Raw genomic sequence first — 20,035 nt, 5'->3', positions numbered from 1 at the left:
GCATCATTTACATGATAATTTGGCTTATCAGAAAAGAACTTTCGTGGCATAATACATTTCAAAAAAGAAAGTTGTCAAACTCTGTTGGGGTGAAAACATACACTTTAAAAGATTATTGTTACTTTGCATAATTATTCAAAATGTGTTTTTAATATGTCAAAAGAAAAGTGTTTTTGTCATTGTGCGCCAAGTCTCTTGAAAGAAGAACATCAGGTAAGAGAGTGATTACACAAAACATAAACTAATTTTAGTTAAAAAGATTTGTAAACGGAGACAAAAGTTTTACCATTATGTATGTGCATGCAATTCTCTATACATTGCTTATAATTTTCACAAATCCTTAATTCTACTCAAGTTACGGCAAACGTTGTCAATACACTTCGACGTTTTGTCCTAAAGACACTTCGACGTTGTTTTCGTCATTTTTTTTGTATTGTCAGATTTCTTTAAAATCTGTCTTTCATTTTCATTAAAGTTAATGGGTGAATGTGTCTGGGTCACAGCGTAGGATGATTGATCTCATTTGCAGTAAAACATCTTAATACAGCTGTGCAAATGATTCTCGAATGAAACTCCCAGTTAAAGGGACCTTATCTACATTTAACGTGTCTTCGTCATGATGCAAAATTCGACACACTGAACCATCTCCATCTTCAACAACAGCATTAGAAAGACATTAGTTAATCACAGCTTAATAATGGAATTTACGGCTGTCTGCGGAATAATGATTTGTCAACACATTTCAGCTACTGTGTCCGCTCTACGTCAATTGTTACTGGATTTGAGCGACCTAATTCAATCTTTACCTACTTTTATCAAAAATATTAAATTACAAATAGTTCTATATGGTTCTATTAATTTTTACTTAATAAAAATTTTACAAGCATATTAGAATTTTCATCATGTATAATATAAACGTTAGATGGATGTCAATGACATACAAAGAATAACATACATAAGGCAAAAGTTTTCACTATTCGATTAAACAATGAACAAGGTATGATGTTCTCATTGAATATTTGACAACTACTCGCTAAAGACAAGGATGGGGCAGTCTTTGCGGTTATTAAAATTTGTGATAACCATATGCATTTAATCACGAATTTCAACACTCTTTATTATGCATCACGTATATTTAACCACTCGTTTTGTGTTACACAACTTAAGTTACCTGAGATATTTCCATTATCAAAACAGTGTATGATAATCCTGTTTACTAATGTGTTTTTGTTTCTAGTTTATTCATGCTTTCCTTCAAATACTAACACGACACTTGTCAAATATTGAATTAAAAACAAGTTCCGAATATTTCAAAATCTATACACAAAGATTTAGGGAATAGAGTGGAAGAAAATCCACGAGTGAAAGCAAAATTACATGGGAACTTCTAAAATAACGAGGTTTCTGTATTTAAAAAGTGCTCCTACAAAGATATTTGATTGTATTATAAACAGACAAATGACAAAACGTTTGCACTTTTTCGCAAAAGCGATAATCATATTAAGGATCCTCTATAAACATGCCGTCAAAAAGATACAAGATTTCCGGAAACCCACGCCAAATAAATCTGTAAGCAATTTGTACGTGCACGACGATAAAATAACAACTCCAACACACACAACGCTTACTTGATTGTAGGGAGAACATACTCTGTCAATATCAAATTCAAAGTGAAAGAAAAGCAGCGCACCATATTATCTAGGGTCTCACTATGATAATCAAAAGGCATTTCCAAAACGTCTATCCTTCCTTTGTCTATGGATTCCTTATTCTTACAAGTTTGATGAAAGTACATCCAATGGCCAATGCTGGTGATTTGGGAAAAATGTGCAACTCGACTCAAACAAACCAGACAAATTGCACAAGGAATGAGACTGGTTCTCGTAATCAAAGTGATGTAAGTTTATAAACAAAAACTCTATTGTATGTAACTGCAAAATCATTTTATTTGGTCTGATGAATTAATTTAAAGTCAATGAAATGTTTTGTTGACTGGAAAGAAATGCATTCAAAGAAATGCGGTAGGTGCAAAAAAATCTCATATTAAAAAAAGTCAAAAAGCCACAATAGTCTAACTGAAGCCATTGGGTAAAAGTCATCTTATTGAACAATCTTATAATTCTTGTATTTATTATTTCCTTTATGCGATTTTTATGGCATTATCAGAAGTTGGTTTACCCCATGCCTCAAACTGAATACGTTTAAAAGGAAAGATGTTTCTATCAAAAAACACGCGGAACTTTAGCGCTTTTATTTTAGATACAAACTTCTTCACAGTATTATGTACAGTGATTTTAGAATTATTTGCAACATTTCCAATATTTATAAGACCACCATCAACTACAATAATTGTACCTCTCCATAATTTCTGTAAGTTATTTATTATCATATGCTCCATCTCGAAATCAAATAATCTAAAGTGTTCACAATATTTTAATACATGTCACGCAAAAAGAGACTTAGAATAAAAATCATATGATAAATAATCATATCAAATCCTCGTGTCAAGCGCAGCAGAAATGATTTCCGTTTCACAATTACATTTGCGAATTCTTTGTTGCTGTCCAACTTCTGTAAAAGTCTCCACATTCCCCCTTTTGCTAGCACGTAATATGCAGCAAAGACTGCAGAAAAGGGCAGTTCTGCGAGTTCGTATTTGAAATTTTTATAACTCATCCCCGAATCCTTGAGGTGTATCCGCTTCTGAAATGCTTCCGTATTCTGTAATTCGTAACACTTGCTGAGTGCAAAACTTGCACACTTGCAGTGGAAAACTACGTCTGAAAGAAATGAAATAGATTGACAAGAGATAAAGCATTGAATTAATTCATTTCTAAAATTCTTGCAATTTTCTTCTCCACCATTGATAAAATATGACAGTTTACAATGCATTTCAAATTTTTATATGATTCATTGAAGAACAAACTCATTTTGAGTATCTTGTTTGGTTATGAAACATTAATAACAATAATGGTGGTCTGATTACAACATATAATAAACATATATTTATGTATTTAATAAGAAACCGAAGAAAAGTTTCTCACTTCCTCAAGATATATTAATAACAACAATGGTGATCTCCACAGTTGGTGTCCTTACAAATGGTCTTCTTATTGTTGTTATTGTGAAGGATCCTTTACACGAACTAAGACGAGGACCGTGGATTACCATCTTAAGCTTATCTATAGCTGATTTCACTGCTTCTTTGTCTCAATTCATGATTGTTGGATTGGGTAGATTGTTCGAGGTCAAACCAACAAAAGCTGTCATTTATTCTGTCCTTTTCTTTTGGATGTTTGGGGCTGCGGGCTCATTTTTTCACTTGACATCACTCACATGGCAAACTTACAAGATTGCAAAGTATCCCAAATACAGACAACAAATATTATCTACGAAGAAAATTTACATATTATGCGCCACAGTTTGGTTGATTGCCACTTGCATGGCATTTGCTGAAGTCACATCACTTTACATAAAAAAATTTGACCAGCTCATGTATATCTATATCACGGTATATGCTGTCTTGGAAATCGCTGTTTTACTTCAGATCATATTGAAGTGTTTCATAATTAAGGTTGTATTGCAAAGTCGACAAGACACTAAAGTAAATGCTAAACAGTACAACACGAAACACTTTGAAATTGTAAAGGCAATCATTGTGCTGAATGTCTTATTACTGGTAACTGCATTTCCTTATTTTGTCACCAAACAAGTGGAGTTTATTCAAAGGCTTGGAAAAATACAAAGTGAATTGGCTGGGCGTTTTTCTTACTACTACAAACCAGTTGCCATGGTGAATTTCGCTGTCAATCCAATTGTGTATGCACTGAGGCTTCCAGTTTATCGAAACAGTATGAAGGCGTTGTTTAAAAAGACTAGAATTGTTTCCATTCAAAAACCAGGGTATTCCATCTTTTCATTTCGTACTAGTGCTAGTAAACCTGTATGATAGATAATATGTTCTAAACTCAATTTGATTAAAAATGTACGAATAGTGCTAATAGTTTTTATTGGAAGAATAAATTCCAAAGTGACAAACAACTGTGTAGTCAAAATAAATTATAACGATTATTACTACAATACTCATCACTTTTTTGATTCTACGTAACTTCAAAAGCGAGAGCAATACTTGTGAATACTTTAATGAGACCATAAATTAAGTAAAGCACGTACATCAGGTACCTGGAAATATAGCAGCTTTGCTGAGATGAAAACCTTGAAAAGAAGAAAGATTTGTTATTTTCATCTTGGTATATTTGAAATGCCAGCGAAAAGTACGTATAGAAATTTGGGGGAGGGAGTAAGGCCAATATAAGCCTCTTGAGAGCTGAAATTAAATGTTTCTTTGCACTATAACAACAATGCTACACAAACTCCCCCCTTCTTCTGGAGAATATTGCAACAAAAAAGGTGGGGGCAATTATCGTTTCCACTCGTTTACAGGAAATGAATTTTTAAAATCACTCACGTATGTGGGATGTACATGTGAATCCACCACATGCATGTGGACGTCCCGAGGCCAATTTAAAAGAAAGCGGATTCAAAAATATCGAGATACGTGTTGACGGGTCATAAACATTATACCGACTGTATGAATACAAGTGATCAAATTGCATTAAACCATTCAGTCAATGCCAATCATCCCAGAGACAAGAAATTAGAACAGTTGATTAAACTGTCTGAGATCTCACTATGGTACTCTCACGATATTTCCAAAACGTCTATCCTTCCTTTATTTACGGATTCTTTATTCTTACAAGTTTGATCTCAGTATATCCAGTGACCAATACTGGTGATTTTTTGGAAACGCGCAATTCGACTCAACCAAATCATATAAATAACTCAAGGAATTCATCTGGTTTACGCAATCAAAGTGCTGTAAGTATATAATCTACTGCAGTTATTTTTTTCTACAGATCTTATCACTATCTCATAGTACAAACGTTAAGCATGTATAGATACAATTAAGAACTAGGAGATGTTCAAACTTTAAATTGCGTATGTTGGCGACATAGTGGTAGGCATAAAAAAATTCTCAAGTTGCTTATACAAACCAGACTTCTAAAATATGTTGAAAATCCAGTTTCAAATATCAATCTTTTCACAAAACGTTGAATGTTTGAAATCGCTGTCACTATTTATACGATTTTGAATAAAAATTAAAAGGCGCGTGTCCAGATAAATAGTTTTCTATTTAACGATACCATCAAGAATATAAAATTCAAACGTAGCGTCATCAAAGAGCTTCTTCCAGGAAAAGATCTATCCACAATTGTAGATTTTTGAATGTGTCATGTAAATCAATTTCTCTAGTTGCTTCTAAATAGTCAGGACCTAACTTTCCTGACCTAAACGCATTACGTGTAATGAAGTGCGCAGTTCAGTAGAGTGCCTTCACAGTAATGATCGAAGAAAATTCATCAAGCAACTAGTTCATGATTCTCAGTGTACGACTGTAAAAAATCATCATTTATCTATGTGCAATTAGGAATGTATATGAAAACATTTGACGTCTTTTCCTTTTTCTATATTTCATATGAAACCCATGAAGAGTTTTTCACTTGGCCAAGAAACATTAATAACAACGATGGTGGTTTTACCATTTCTTGTCCTAACAAATGGTCTTCTTGTTGTTCTTATTCTTGTAGATCCGCTTAACATACTAAAACAAGGAAGGTGGATTACAATCTTAAGCTTATCTTTAGCTGACATCACTGCATCTTTGTCCCAATTCATGATTGTTGGATTGGGTAGATTGTTCGAGGTCAAACCATCAGAAGCTGTCATTTATTCTGTGCTTTTCTTTTGGATGTTTGGGGCTGCGAGCTCATTTTTTCACTTGACATCATTCACATGGCAAACTTACATGATTGCAAAGTATCCCATACGTAGCCGACAGATGTTGTCTACCAGAAAAATATACATATTATGTGCGACTGTTTGGTCGATTGCCATTTGCATGGCATTTGGTGAACTCACATCAATTTACAGCAAGAAAATTGAACAGCTTATGTACACCTATATCACGCTATATGCTGTTTTGGAGATTGCTGTTTTGATCCAGGTTATTGGGAAGTGTTTAGTACTTATAATAGTATGGCAAAATCGACAAAACACGACAGTAAGTGCTAAACAGCACAATAGGAAACATCTGGAAATGGTAAAGACAGTTATCTTGCTAAATATCCTATTACTGGTAACTGCGTTTCCCTTTTTTGTCGCCAAACAAGTGGAGTTTATTCAAAGGCTAGGGAAAATACAAGGTGAATTGGCTTGGCGTTTTTCTTACTACTACAAACCAGTTGCCATGGTGAATTTCGCAGTCAATCCAATTGTGTATGCACTGAGGCTTCCCGATTATCGAAACAGTCTGAAGGCGTTGTTTAAAAACAACAGTTATATTTCTACTGATACAGCACAGCAATCGACAACCTCGTTCCGTTCTGCTGATGAAACGATTGCTTTGTAGATAATATGCATTGATTAATATGTATTGATCATATATAACTTGATTACAAATATATATAATGATTATTTTTTTAATATAGGTAATAATATAAACTTTAGTGGAATTTGTAGTTATACTTTTGTGTAATTTTTAGTGTAATGTTTGTATTTGTAGCCAATTTTGCCTGCTACAAACTATTTTGATAACCACATCAAAACATAGTACACTATCGTATCTAATAATACGTTGTCCTCCTTGCTGCTTATTTACATCTTTACGAAGAAATTCTCTACATTGAATTTAGCGTGAGCAGAAGCTTTGTGTAACAGGTAAAACTTGGCAGCTTTGTTGCATCGAAAATTTCACAAGAAAAAGCAAGTTGCCCTTACAGACTTAACTTCTTTCAAAATGGCAGAACGTTTTTCATTGATAAAACAGCATGGTCAGCAATCAGCATGTATTTGAAAATTCAGGCAGAATCGTTTTTAATTATACTTTATACTTTGCAAGAAAAAGTATGTTTAACAATCTATCAATATGTAGCATTTTATCTGCACTAGGAAAAAGAGGAAGGCAGAAATGAGCATAGTCTTAAAATTCACACATACACATTATATTTTCATACAATTATATTTGTATAATTTTAGTGTTTGATAGAATAAGCTGATAATAAACGAACAATGAACAATACACTGTAATGAATACATTTGTTTATTGTCCATAAAGATTTTTGAACGTCTTCCTCCACACCATGTTACGCTAGAATAAGGACATCCTCTTTTTTTCATATGGTGATGCAGCTGACGCTTTTCCTTTTTGTTTTCCAGTTCAATTGGATTCTCAAAAGATTCGCCATTCAACCACAACCATTTTGGTTACGCACAGTAGGAAGAAAAAAAACACAATATGAAGAAAAGAACAAGGCCATACTTCAACCCTTTCATACTTTACACAACAGCCCAAGAGAAGGTTGACTTCCCAGCAATCATGTAATCTTAGAACTCTCTATGACAAGTTCATGACATAACATATAAGTTCATTTTGACTTCTTGTAATATCAGCTGTTTTTTAAATGCTCTGAGCAATTAAAACATTAGAGAGTCATATATAGTTGCGCATGAGATGCGTCAAAACTCTATGCATGTGATGGATATGACGGATCGTAGAACTAAAAATACTTTTTCCTTTGTTTTATAAATATTTTAAAGGCGTCGTTCAGTTTGGACTATTCAAGTGGAAAAAGATGTTTGAATGTTAAAACCTAAAATGTACAGTGTATGAACGAAGAGTGTTTGATTGTTGTCTTCAACTTATTTTTTATTACTTTTTGCTTTTCCATCTAAAATTCAACGACGAACAAACCCATGTATACATGTTTGACTTTGAAAAACGGAATTGTTTTTGTCATGTATAGACTCTGTCTTACGGTCACCTTTCATAGTTCTTAAAACATAATTGTATTTTCTAGTTGAAATAGAATTTTTTCTTTTTCCTTTCAAATCTGCATATCGTTTTTATTGTATGATTCAATTATGACAGATAAATTAATGTGAAAGTCCATAACATGCGTGGTTATTTTATTGATTAATATTGCCTGGTATGACGACATTGTAATTTTCAAATAAACTTTTTATGAAAGTTTTGTTGACGTCATGCTTGATATTTGAAGCTACGATAATAATTTTCGTTAAAACACCACATATTAAAATATGTATTGCAAGCCTTTTTCGTCAACGTATATTTCTAAAACTGATTTATATGTTTGCTCTTGTTTAGGCTACATGAATACATGGCCACAATTTGTGGCGGTATAAATTATATTTTATGCATGTATATTGGATTTGTTTTAATCCAATCACACAACCTGCTGACAAACGTACACCCCATATACCCACTTCACCCCCATTCTTTTTATTGTCACTTACCAATGTCTCGACGCTGTGTCTTGTCCTGTTTCAGAGTCAAGTAAACGTCGACCGAAACAGAAACGAAAGCCCGGTCGCAATCCCAGAGTTCCATTCACTCCCAAACAGCTGACAACCCTGGAAAACAAGTTTGAAACAATGAAGTACTTGACAAGTGATGAAGTTCGTAGTTTGTGTTTGGTACTGACGTTACCTGAAAACAAAATCAAAATATGGTTTCAAAATCGACGAGCAAGAGAAAAAAGAAAAAGTTCACAAAGCAGCGATGAATATGTTGACGTAATGACAATTGACGGGGAGAACAGTTAGCTATGTATGACGACACATGCACTGAAAATTAGTTATAGTTTTTATAGAGGTCTATAGTTAGAAAATCAGTTATGCAATCATAGAGTTTGCATTGTAGTAATCTTGCACAGCGTACGTTCAACAGGACCTTTATTTATTGCTGTCAATATTCAATAATGAGCATAGGAATTTCATCGATGACGTCATTCGAGCATTTCCGCTTACAAAGAGAAAACACTTTGAATGCAAAGTTTCATAATGGAACACATCGTAAAAACCTCAGGTTGTAACATATGATAGAAAATAAAACATACTTTTACATTTCATCATCATCTCAATGTCCATTTTTGTAATAAATATAAAAAATTAAAATTGCATTTAAAGTTGAGTGACTTAAAATAAGGTTTACACTGCAGGTCGATTTAAAGACTGCAACAACCAATTCAAGGTTTATGATTGGTTCAAAGTATAGTGAAGTAAAAGATGCCATAGAAATGACGAATCTCAATAATTAGAGTTTGTCGCTGTTATCTAATTGACCCAATCGGAAAATCAGTTTATATAAGGTAAGTACTAATTTAAAAATGAACACACAAAAGAGAGATTAAAAAAATGAATGCAACAGAAAAACATAGCTACCACAGCGTAATAATGCAATACCTAGATTAAAATATTTTATGCGGTTTTACTCTATGCTATTCACTGACATTTACGTACATAAATTTTATCGAAAAACAAAGTTCTCTAGACGGATGGTTGTATTGAAAAATACTAAATTTATAGTAGAAAAACATAAGAAACACACGATACAGAGAGTTAAGAGGTTCAACTACTTTCCCACCCTCTCTCGCAAGAGAAGTACCACCACCACCACCACTTGCACATGCATCACCACTTCTCTGCAAGTACATGCCACCAGCAGAACCACCACCCTCCTCTCACGTAAGAGAAGTATTGGTACCACCAATACAACCCCCTTTCCAGCAAGAGAAATACAAGCACCACCACCAACCTCTCTCCTGCAGGAGAAGTACAAGCACCACCATCAACCTCTCTCCCGCAGGAGAAGTACGAGCACCACCATCAACCTCTCTAACGCAGGAGAAGTACAAGCACCACCATCAACCTCTATAACGCAGGAGAAATACAAGCACCACCACCAACCTCTCTCCCGCAGGAGAAGTACAAGCACCACCATCAACCTCTCTAACGCAGGAGAAATACAAGCACCACCACCAACCTCTCTCTCGCAAGAGAAGGGCAAACACCACCATCAACTTTCTCCCGCAAGAGAAGTACAAGCACCACTACCAACTCTTCTCCCGCAAGAGAAGTACAAGCACCACCACCAACACTTCTACCACAAGAGAAGTACCGTCACCTCTCCACCCTCTCCTGCGAAAAAAGTACCAGCAACAGTAGCAATGACGTGAAGAGTTGAGCTCCAGATATCTAATTCTGTAATGACTTAATACAAATTTATGACAATCCTCCATACCCCTGTATCATTAGAAACTGTGCTTTAAACTTTAAGAACGAACCTTTGAGCTTTTAAACGTCTTCACAAGGTTTCAACAATAAAAGAAATAAAAATGTCTTATCCTTTTACAAGTCACACATTTACACAATTCTCATCAATCCTAATGTATAGTTTTTATAGTAGACAAAAATATTTTGGCAAAAAATATATTATCAATATCCAATAACAAAAACAATTTTACAAAACGACACAATCATAAATTCGACATAATAAACTGTTTTAGAAAAGTTGTCAAAGAACATCTGTCATTTCTGCATATCACTTAATAACAAAAAAATTTGCGCGAAATAATAAACGCACTTTGTAATGATAATTAAAAATCTTTCATTTCTGACATAGCTTTTAGTGTAGCTAATATTAAAATCGGAACTGCTGAATAAATAAATTTTACTGATGCATTTACTCCAATTTTCACCTGTTTTTACGTAAAACAAACTAGCTAACAACTTTATCATTATGAGTTATATATTCTAAATCCACTAAACTTTGGTTTCATTTGAAATATAAAATATGAAATAAAAATTTCTGTGCAGTAGTTATAAGGTTTATGGGTCTTCGAATACAATAATTCGCTATTGCGCAAAAGGAATATTTTTCATTATCCTTAAAATGAAATTTTGGGAGTAAAACATTACACCGGAGTATAGGGAGATTTAGAACGAAAACGGGATTTTCTATTTTTAAAGTTTTACTTTTATTTACAAGAGTCCTACCCGTAGAATAAACTATAATATCAAAGGATAGTACAAAGTTTCAAACAACTTCGGCCAATTTGACTTAATTTAAACCAGCCTTAAACATGTTTAGACATTTTTAATTTGTTGATAACTTTCAGTCTTTCACAGCATAACTCTTTCATTTATAAGACTTTATACTTTTTAAATTGATAACATTTAATAAACCAAGTCATTCGCACAGTCCAAATTGAGCCCCACATTCAATCTTTTAATGTTGTGAAATTTTAAATCATTTTGGATAGAAAACTGTCTTAAAGAAATTTGCTTAACAATCAGCTTATCAATTGCCCATTCGGGATAAAGACTAGTGATCACAAAGATAACAGAAAGTTGCATTGAAAGATAGAAGTGCGCTATTTTAACGCTGTTATTTTGATTAGGTGTTGTTATATGATGTTTTTTAAGTGCTTTTCGATTGCCATAAGCCCATAACGAATAGCAATGTAACATAAGAAACATCAAAACTAGACGACTGACCACATTATGAGATAGAACAGCCAGGCTGAGACATCATTAGTCATTCATCAAGAACTTAATGATACGTCAAAACGCAAGGATGGATTTAGGGCAGGGTTGAAGAGAAATATGCACCACCCTCCACTACCCCCCAGTCTTAGATACACAAGATGGAAGTCAATTTCCCTGCAAAATACTAATATATCAAACAATTAATGGACACACTTAATAATCGAGCCTCTTCCCTCCCTCCCCCCCCTCCCACATACACTGACACACAGACACACACAAACCATCATCTCTGATCATTTCGGTGAAGACAGCAAGATATTTCCTTTAATCACAATAAGAAATATGTTTGTATAACAGGAGGATGTCACTGCACTAAGAAGATTAGTACAATCAACACGTGCACAAATCCAACCAATTTAGCGGGAAAAGATCGATAACTATTTTCACTTCACAAGAAGAAATCGTTGATTTTAATCTGAGACAAAAATATTGACAGACAAAGAAGAAAAGAGAGCTTCAATCTGAAACTTTGATCCCATCGTTAACTAATGACATTCAAAGTGAAAGATATGAAATTTCTTAAAGACGTAGCTGTTCAAAACAATAGCGACAGACTGACAGGTATTTCAGACAAAATGCACATCAGAACACACAAACACGGTTATAGATTTATACATAATAAAGTGTCCCTTGAGAGAGCTTTTTGCTCTGTATATCATGTTATACACCATTATTATTTGAGCAAAACCAAAATACATTTTCAGAAAATACAAGCAGCATCAGAGCAACGTCCTTAAAAGCAGTGGTTTGCCAATGTTTAAGTGGTTTGCCCGTAATTAAGTGGTTTTCATGTTTTGCATTTTCGCTATTCATCTATGTCAATGGGGTTCAAGAAAACTTACTCAAACACTCAAGAACACAGTGTATCAATAATAGCTATTATATCACTCTAACGACACGTTTTTGCTTATCACAAATTCTAGCCCAGATTACAATACGCTTAAGTACGAGTGCATTTATAGAAAAACAAACAAAGGTGTTTTTGGCACGCGTTTTAATAAACAAAATGCTCCATGATCAAATAAATACACGTCACACAGACTTCCAAAAATTAACGTACTTGACGTCAAATTCATGCTAACTAAACTAGAAGTATATAAATGTTTTCAAGTTGAGTGCATGATCAATTTTTAAATATATACCATAGTATAATTTTAGAATTTTGATATACATTTGCATATATAGTATAAGAGAGACAGTAGTTTATCAGTCTATTTGACTGTTGTCTGTTACCCTCTTGAAATAAAGTTTTTGTACATACTTAAACATATATACAAGGTTAAGTTACAATATCCGTTGAACTCAAAACACCTGGAGCAATATTTTTACCGCCATATTTGAATTTTAAATTCAAGAATAAAATATTTTTTTCCCTTGTGCAAATGTGACTGGATTTCTTGCTGGGAATTTCGTTTTTAACGGAACAAATTTTCGAAAATATTTTTGACATTAACAAGCGACATAAATAATGTTTTGTGAACACGAGGCTCGAGAGTTAAGACTTAAAGGGGTTATATCACGAATTTTAGCCCCCCTTTTTTATTAGCTTAATTGAAAATTTGGATTATTTGAAGAACTATGACATGTCGCTGGACTTAAACAGATAAATATAAGTTCCTTAATTTTGCCTCCAAAGTCGGGTACTTTTTGCGAATTTTTTACGACGCCATATTGATACTTGTGACGTAGATAGTTGAACACGTCTGTTTCCGTCAATATAATATTATATTATAGGAGGTGATTTTGTTGTCGTTTTTCTTGTGTTAAAAACAAATAATGACAGTATTTTCAATAAAATATTAAAAAACAAGTTGTCCGGAAAGTATGGCTTCAAATCAGTGCTCAGATAATTCGAATTCGATGTCTGAATGCGTATCTGATTCGAGCTCGGAATCCGTGGGTTATGTCGAGCATTTAAACGACTTCGCATATGACGATGAACCGCTCGCAGGAGATGGTGATGAAGTGCATACTCCAGATGATCCCGATGGAATTCTCCTGCGACCTTAGAACAACGAAGTGATGGCGTAATTCCACTCGGTGAATGGTAAGTTGTTGTTTTCTCCTGTTTGTAATATACATAAAGTTACTTTATAAACCACAATGCTCCCACGTTTCAGGTGTAATTGTCAATGCTGTCATACCGATTTGTTAGAAGGCGCATTAGAGTACAGATGCTGTAAGGAAATAGGACCAGCTTTGCAGAAAATGACATTCGATGGCAGCATTGAGAAAATATCATGCATAACACAGCATGCCAAATTTGGGCCTTTAGTTCATGAGGCTGTCCTTGAAAACGTCGGGCCACTATTGAGAGATAGGAATGGACGTGCTTATCGCCGCCAAGCATCACAATCATTAAATATGTAAGATTGTAAATTGTATGAGAAAGAATGTTATCATCAACATTGTTTCATCAACAATAATTAGTCCAACCTTTTTATTTACTTCAGGTACTTGAGAGCTGTGGCATACAGATGGTTGATGCGATGGTTTTGTGGGTCTATGGGATGGGAGAATACTCGGCCTTTACCTGCTTGTGTTTACTTCTTTATTCGGAAAGCATATCCAAGTGGTAACACAAAAGGTTACATACCATCAGAGGGGCGATGATGGAAAGGTCTTTTACTTGTACACTGTAGAGACTGTTGGCCTTCTTTGCTGAGTTTAGAATGGTCAGGAAATATGCCTAGATGAAAACCAAATAGGAGATACATGGATGCACTATACGGTAAAGAAAATCTTTTCTTCAATGTCAGTCTGGGAAAAAAGAAAAATTATATGGAATTAAATCATAGCATAAATGTAAAATGGAAAATAGCAAGCCACATGAACTTATCTTATAAGGTCTTCACACTTGAGTGCACTGCATCCACAAAGGGCATGTTGAGCATTAAACTACAATAAAAAAAATTATTCATGAAAATTAATTAGTTGCACAATCGAGTGAGATAGTCATCTTCAATCTGACAAGTATACATACCATTCAATGTTATATCAATACTGTAATCATCAGGAAAGGTGTGTATATCAGTGCCCAGATAGGGAGGCTAGAGGGTACTATCACTTGCCTAAGGTGAACCCTCAGGCTGGTGGTGGGAAGGAGGTGCCTTACTTCTCCATTCCAGACAGGCTCCAAGCAATGTCTGACCACTGCCCTATCATCTACCAACTTCAATTTATTCTTTTTTCAGTGAAGCATTGACCTCGAGGATGTCCTTTCATTGGAGCTTTGCATTTAGTACATTTGCGAGTACTTTTATTCCCAGAGCTATTTAATATTTGATCTGCATCATCTGTTAGGTCTTGTAACTGCTGTCTTTGCTGTTCCACTAAGGAAAAAATGCAGATCATTACATCCTAAAATAATTGTAAACAATACCATTATCCCATACTTACAGCACGGATAAAGTGCAGCTTAAAGTCTTTTATACCAGCTTAAAGTCTTTTGTAAAGATGTAAGTTTTTTCTTAAGACGATGGCACGATTTACATGGAGACTGGGATTTACAAATATCTTCACCAACTGCATGTAGTTCTTCTTCAAATGGCGAATCGTTTGCTTCCCCAGTGCATACTTCAACATGCTCAGCTCCATCACTAGTAGAAGGTACTTCCTCATCGAGAGAACATGTTTCCTTCAGCGATGGCTTATGGAGAGTATGTCGAATAATCTACAAAACTTATATCGAATTTATATGACAAAAGAAAAATTAACATAAACAAGCGTAAACTTACTTGTCTGCGCTTTCGATCGGTTATTTCTTCCTGTGATGGTTCAGGAATCCCAGCCACGTCTATGGTTGGGATAGCGTCTTTCTTCAACCTTCTTTTGAGCTTGACTTGCACGCTCAAATTAAGGTCAAAACAAGAATCATCAAAATGCGCAGAACACCGACAGAGGTAGAGGAAGCCTCAAAACCCGGTCTATGTTTACGCACAAAATTTACCCATTTTCTATGTCTTTGCGGCTCTGTTTCTTTTTAGGAAACAGATGCATCGACATTCCTTCTGTTTTGAATCATTGGCGCAACTAATTTGATTAGGTCCGCCAGCAACACAGCGTTTTCCTCCGCGTTTCTTAATAAGATTACTAGTAGAATACGCCATGTTGATATATGTGTTCAACTATCTACGTCACAACTCATTAGCATACCGATCAAAAAGTTCGCAAAAAAAATGCTGAAAATCGTGACTTTGAACGTCCATAAAATCACTTTCACCAATCCAATTTCAATTATAATTGCAGATTTAAAATCACTGAAATAAGGTCTTTCAATTTAGCTAATAAAAAAGGGGGGCTAAAATTCGTGATATAACCACTTTAAGAGCATCGGCAAAATTCATCACATAATTACAAAAACAAAATACGCTAACAAATTCGTACTTACTCCTTAAAAAAACCCCCAGCTAATCTTTATAATCTTCTTGTGAATGCTGTCATGAAAAAGATCATTTCACACCGTACTCTCCACAAATTGGTCTTAAAATTCATAAATAACACAAACAATCTCATCTCAGCCATTCTCAATTCTCAACTATGAACTTTGATAATACACTGGATACCAGTTCGTGGGCACAGAAGCAATCAAAGTATCTAAGCACCTGCGTAAAGGCAAGTTAATAACAACTTACCACACAATAATCTGATCAGATATCATACGATCAGACTTTGTGCCTGCAAAGCCAGTGAAAGGTACTTCTCATAAAACCTACAAATCAAAATACGCTTTGTGTGATAAATTAAATATTACATGATATGTCATCTTGCTATAATCGACATTTGACTGTCTCCATGACAAATATGCACAATGTTTGAATGTCTCCCCTGCAAAATCTCTAATCATCTTATATGAGTGAAAGCATTGATGGAAAATGGGAAAAAAGACTTATCTAATATACACACGAAGAACAAAATCATTAAACTTATTTTTGAAGAGTCATTCAGAAGAGTCATTCATGAAGAATTATTCAGTAAAAGCTGCCATTGATCAAAATGACGGCATATGATGCAAGAGAATTGCTAAAAGGACTAGGGTGAAGAATTGTGAAAACCCTCAAAATTTAGCTCGGGATGCATGGATTAGAGCAGGCATGTGCAACCCACGGCCCTCAGTGATGCCAAGACAATTATCTTTTTTTACCATGAACTTTACGAAGCTGCGCAAAAAATACGGTTCTTAACATAGTGGCATAGCCGAATAAAACACACCAGTTCAAGGACGTTTAGTTATCTTTCGAGTAGCGTGGGTCATTTAAGATTCTTTGTCTTGAATTATTTAAAAATCTTCTTTTTCAAGTTATATATACTATTGAGAATTACAGGTGAGGTCTCAGTAACTTTTACTTACAAAATTGTCATATTTTCAATTGTTTTAAATGTAAAATTAACGAATGCCTTGTGCATTAAAAAGTAATGTTACTCAAGGCGATAATACCAGCAGCGCTCGTCAAAAATCATGAAATGGAGTTCAAGCTCTTTTCTCAACCATTTGATGTGACACCAGATGATATTCCAGACTGCTATCAAATGGAGGTAATTGATTTGCAGTATGACATGGATTTGAAAAGAGCATATGACAGCAATGATGTTATAACTTTCTATAAAAAGTATCTATGTGGAAAGCATTCAATTTTGGAGAAACATGCCAAAAAAATGATCTCACTCTTCGGGAGCACTTATTCCTGTGAGCAGTTTTTCTCCAAAATGAAATTTACTAAGAGCAAACACAGAAGTAAGCTCACAAATAAACACCTTACCAGTCAGCTTCGACTTGTCAGTACTTCTCAGTTGATTTATTCACACCTGTGATTATAAATATTTTATTCTATTATATAACATGTTGTGTCAAAGAAAATCGTTGTTGAGAAAAAATCTCATTTTGTACACTACAAAATGATGTCCTAGTCAATATTACTATTAGCTACGAAAAAAAAAGCAAGCGATATTCCGATTTTTTTTCTCAACTCACCTCGATGTGAGTGGCGGTTTGATACTATGCTACATAATGATTAATAATTAGAAACGTGAATGCGATGAATATGTTTTTTAGTTCTATGGGTATCGAATTTTTGTTCCCACGATGTATGGTCTAAATTGTATTAGCATTTTACCTTTTAACTGATGAAACTTTTCCTCATGCATCACACGATTCTGATTCGGATGAAACTACATGAACGTATTTTTGCATTAGTAATTTGAATGCTTTGCTTGCTGGTAAATGCATTTGATTTTACTGAGGTCATAATGTAGTTAAAAATGTTATATAGGTTTCAGCAAGGTTTGCGTCAGTTAACACTAAAAAATTAATGTTTCAAACGTTTTATTAAGGAATACTGCCTATAGTGACATTCGTTAACTTCCTACGGAAAAGTTGTGAGGTTGTTCGTTTTATCAATTATTGTTCGCACATGATTTACGTCCCGCATGGTGAATCCATAACTTTAATGTGCCCTTTCAGAATAATTAACATAATCAACATTAGTCTTGCGTACTTTAAGTAAGTGGATTTTTGTCTGCATTGATCGAGTTTATCATATTTTGTCTTATGCACAAATTTTTTAAAGTGAAAGCTTCGTTAAGTGTATGCTTTTTGGTCTAAAAACTGCGTCATACATAAACATCCTTGGTAAGTGAATCATGTGCATTGAATTCTATTTCATATTCCAAATCAATTATTTTGATTTAGAAACGTTCAAGGTCTTGCATGAATTACATTTGACGCGTCTAGTGTTGATTTCAAATCGCCTGCTCAAATAAACATATTCGACACGTGAAAAAGCAGCTGCACAGGCAAACTGATAAAATTGAATAATTTTTCATGGCATGTGAAAGTGGTGCTCATTTTGATGATGAAGTCATTATGTAATGCACAGTAATATTCTCTGAATATTTGGCTCTGGTTTTGTTTCGTCCTAAGGAGACTTCGACGTTGTTTTCATCATTTTTTTGGCATTGTCAGATTTCTTTAAAATCTGTCTTTCATTTTCATTAAAGTTAATGTGTGAATGTGTCTGGGTCACTGCGTAGGATGATTGATCTCATGCGCGGTAAAACATCTTATTACAGCTGTGCAAATGATTCTCGAATGAAACTCCCAGTTAAAGGGACCTTTTCTACATTTAACGTGTCTTTGTCATGATGCAAAATTCGACACACTGAGTGTTGAGTTCGAGTTACTCACCATATCTCTTTCTTAGTATACTCTATACCTTCAGTAACAACCACGAGTGAACTTAATGATCGAACTGATTTTTATTATTTTACAGAGCAGTATTTATACTCTTTATTACAAACAACAAATATTATTATTGGTCGGAGTAGTTCCTCTATTTAAGCTATATATGGTACATAAGGAAATTTAACTAACGTCAATAACTGTTCCTTGGCTCATAGCTGTGTGAGAACGGATACATTGATAAACTAAACTACGCATATACTATTTCGTTAACATGTTTTTGTGGTTTATGAGCATGACTCAACACTGAGCCATCTCCATCTTCAACAACAGCATTAGTAATGCATTCGACAATCACACCTTAATAATGGAATTTACGGCTGTCTGCGGGATGTTGATCTGTCAACAAATTTCAGCTGTTGCGTCCGCTCTTCGTCAGTTGTTACTGGATTTGAGCGACCCAATCCAATCTGTACCTACTTTTATCAAAAATATTAAATTACAAATAGTTCTATATGGTTCTATTAATGTTTACTTAATAAAAATTTTACAAGCAGATTAGAATTTTCATCATGTATAATATAAACGTTAGATGCATGTCAATGAAATACAAAGAATACCATACATAAGACAAAAGTTTTCACTATCCGATTAAACAATGAACAAGGTATGATGTTCTCATTGAATATTTGACAACTACTCGCTAAAGACAAGGATGGGGCAGTCTGCGGTTATAAAAATTTGTGATTACCATATGCATTTGATCACGAATTTCAACATTCTTTATTATGCATCACGTATATTTAACCACTCGTTTTGCGTTACACAACTTAAGTTACCTGAGATATTTCCATTATCAAAACAGTGTATGATAATCTTGTTTACTAATATGTTTTTGTTTCTTGTTTATTCATGCTTTCCTTCAAATACTAACACGACACTTGTCGAATATTGAATTAAAAACAAGTTCCGAATATTTCAAAATCTATACACAATGATTTAGAGAATAGAGTGAAAGAAAATCCACGAGTGAAAGCAAAATTACGTGGGAACTTATAAAATAACGAGGTTTCTGTATTTAAAAAAATCTCGTACAAAGATGTTGATTGTGTACTGTAAACAGACAAATGACAAAACGTTTGCAGTTTTTCGCAAAAACGATAATCATACTAACGATCCTCTATAAACGTGCCGTAAATATGATACAAGATTTCCGGAAACCCACGCCAAATAAATCTGTAAACAATTTGTATGTGCACGACGATGAAATACAACTCCAACACACACAACGCTTAGTTGTGTCACATGATTTTTTCAGGTCCTGAGACGATTGCTTAAATTGTCCAGCAAAGTGCGAACATCATATCTTCATTTAATTTCAATTATCGCACT

General features: G+C 34.3%; 1 protein-coding gene and 2 long non-coding RNA genes across 6 annotated transcripts in view; 1 reads left to right on the top strand and 2 right to left on the bottom strand.

Moving 5' to 3' along the window:
• The window catches only part of LOC124453075 (cannabinoid receptor 1-like), a 109,691-nt gene that overhangs the window by 39,195 nt on the left and 50,461 nt on the right, over nt 1-20,035 (top strand). The window contains exons 1-3 of one of the 4 annotated variants that reach the window (XR_006950964.1): nt 190-213; nt 1,639-1,897; nt 3,023-4,041. The exons of 1 other annotated variant lie outside the window; for it this stretch is intronic. The gene's annotated coding sequence lies outside the window, so the exon portion shown is untranslated. Of the gene's footprint in view, nt 1-189; nt 214-1,387; nt 1,898-3,022; nt 4,042-20,035 lie in introns of those variants that run through there. 2 more of the 4 variants (XR_006950963.1, XR_006950965.1) reach the window with 2 other exon arrangements.
• LOC124453514 lies at nt 13,665-14,650 on the bottom strand. Its single transcript, XR_006951105.1, has 3 exons — nt 14,450-14,650; nt 13,903-14,364; nt 13,665-13,773 (listed from the first exon to the last, which is right to left on the bottom strand). It is a non-coding gene; the product is annotated as an uncharacterized LOC124453514 (long non-coding RNA).
• On the bottom strand, nt 14,659-15,079 carry LOC124453507. Its single transcript, XR_006951097.1, has 2 exons — nt 14,866-15,079; nt 14,659-14,798 (listed from the first exon to the last, which is right to left on the bottom strand). It is a non-coding gene; the product is annotated as an uncharacterized LOC124453507 (long non-coding RNA).

The sequence above is a fragment of the Xenia sp. Carnegie-2017 genome, unplaced genomic scaffold (genome assembly GCF_021976095.1).
Source record: "Xenia sp. Carnegie-2017 unplaced genomic scaffold, XeniaSp_v1 HiC_scaffold_25, whole genome shotgun sequence".
In the NCBI taxonomy this organism is placed as follows: domain Eukaryota; kingdom Metazoa; phylum Cnidaria; class Anthozoa; order Malacalcyonacea; family Xeniidae; genus Xenia; species Xenia sp. Carnegie-2017.
This window is presented reverse-complemented; position numbering and strand designations above follow the sequence as displayed.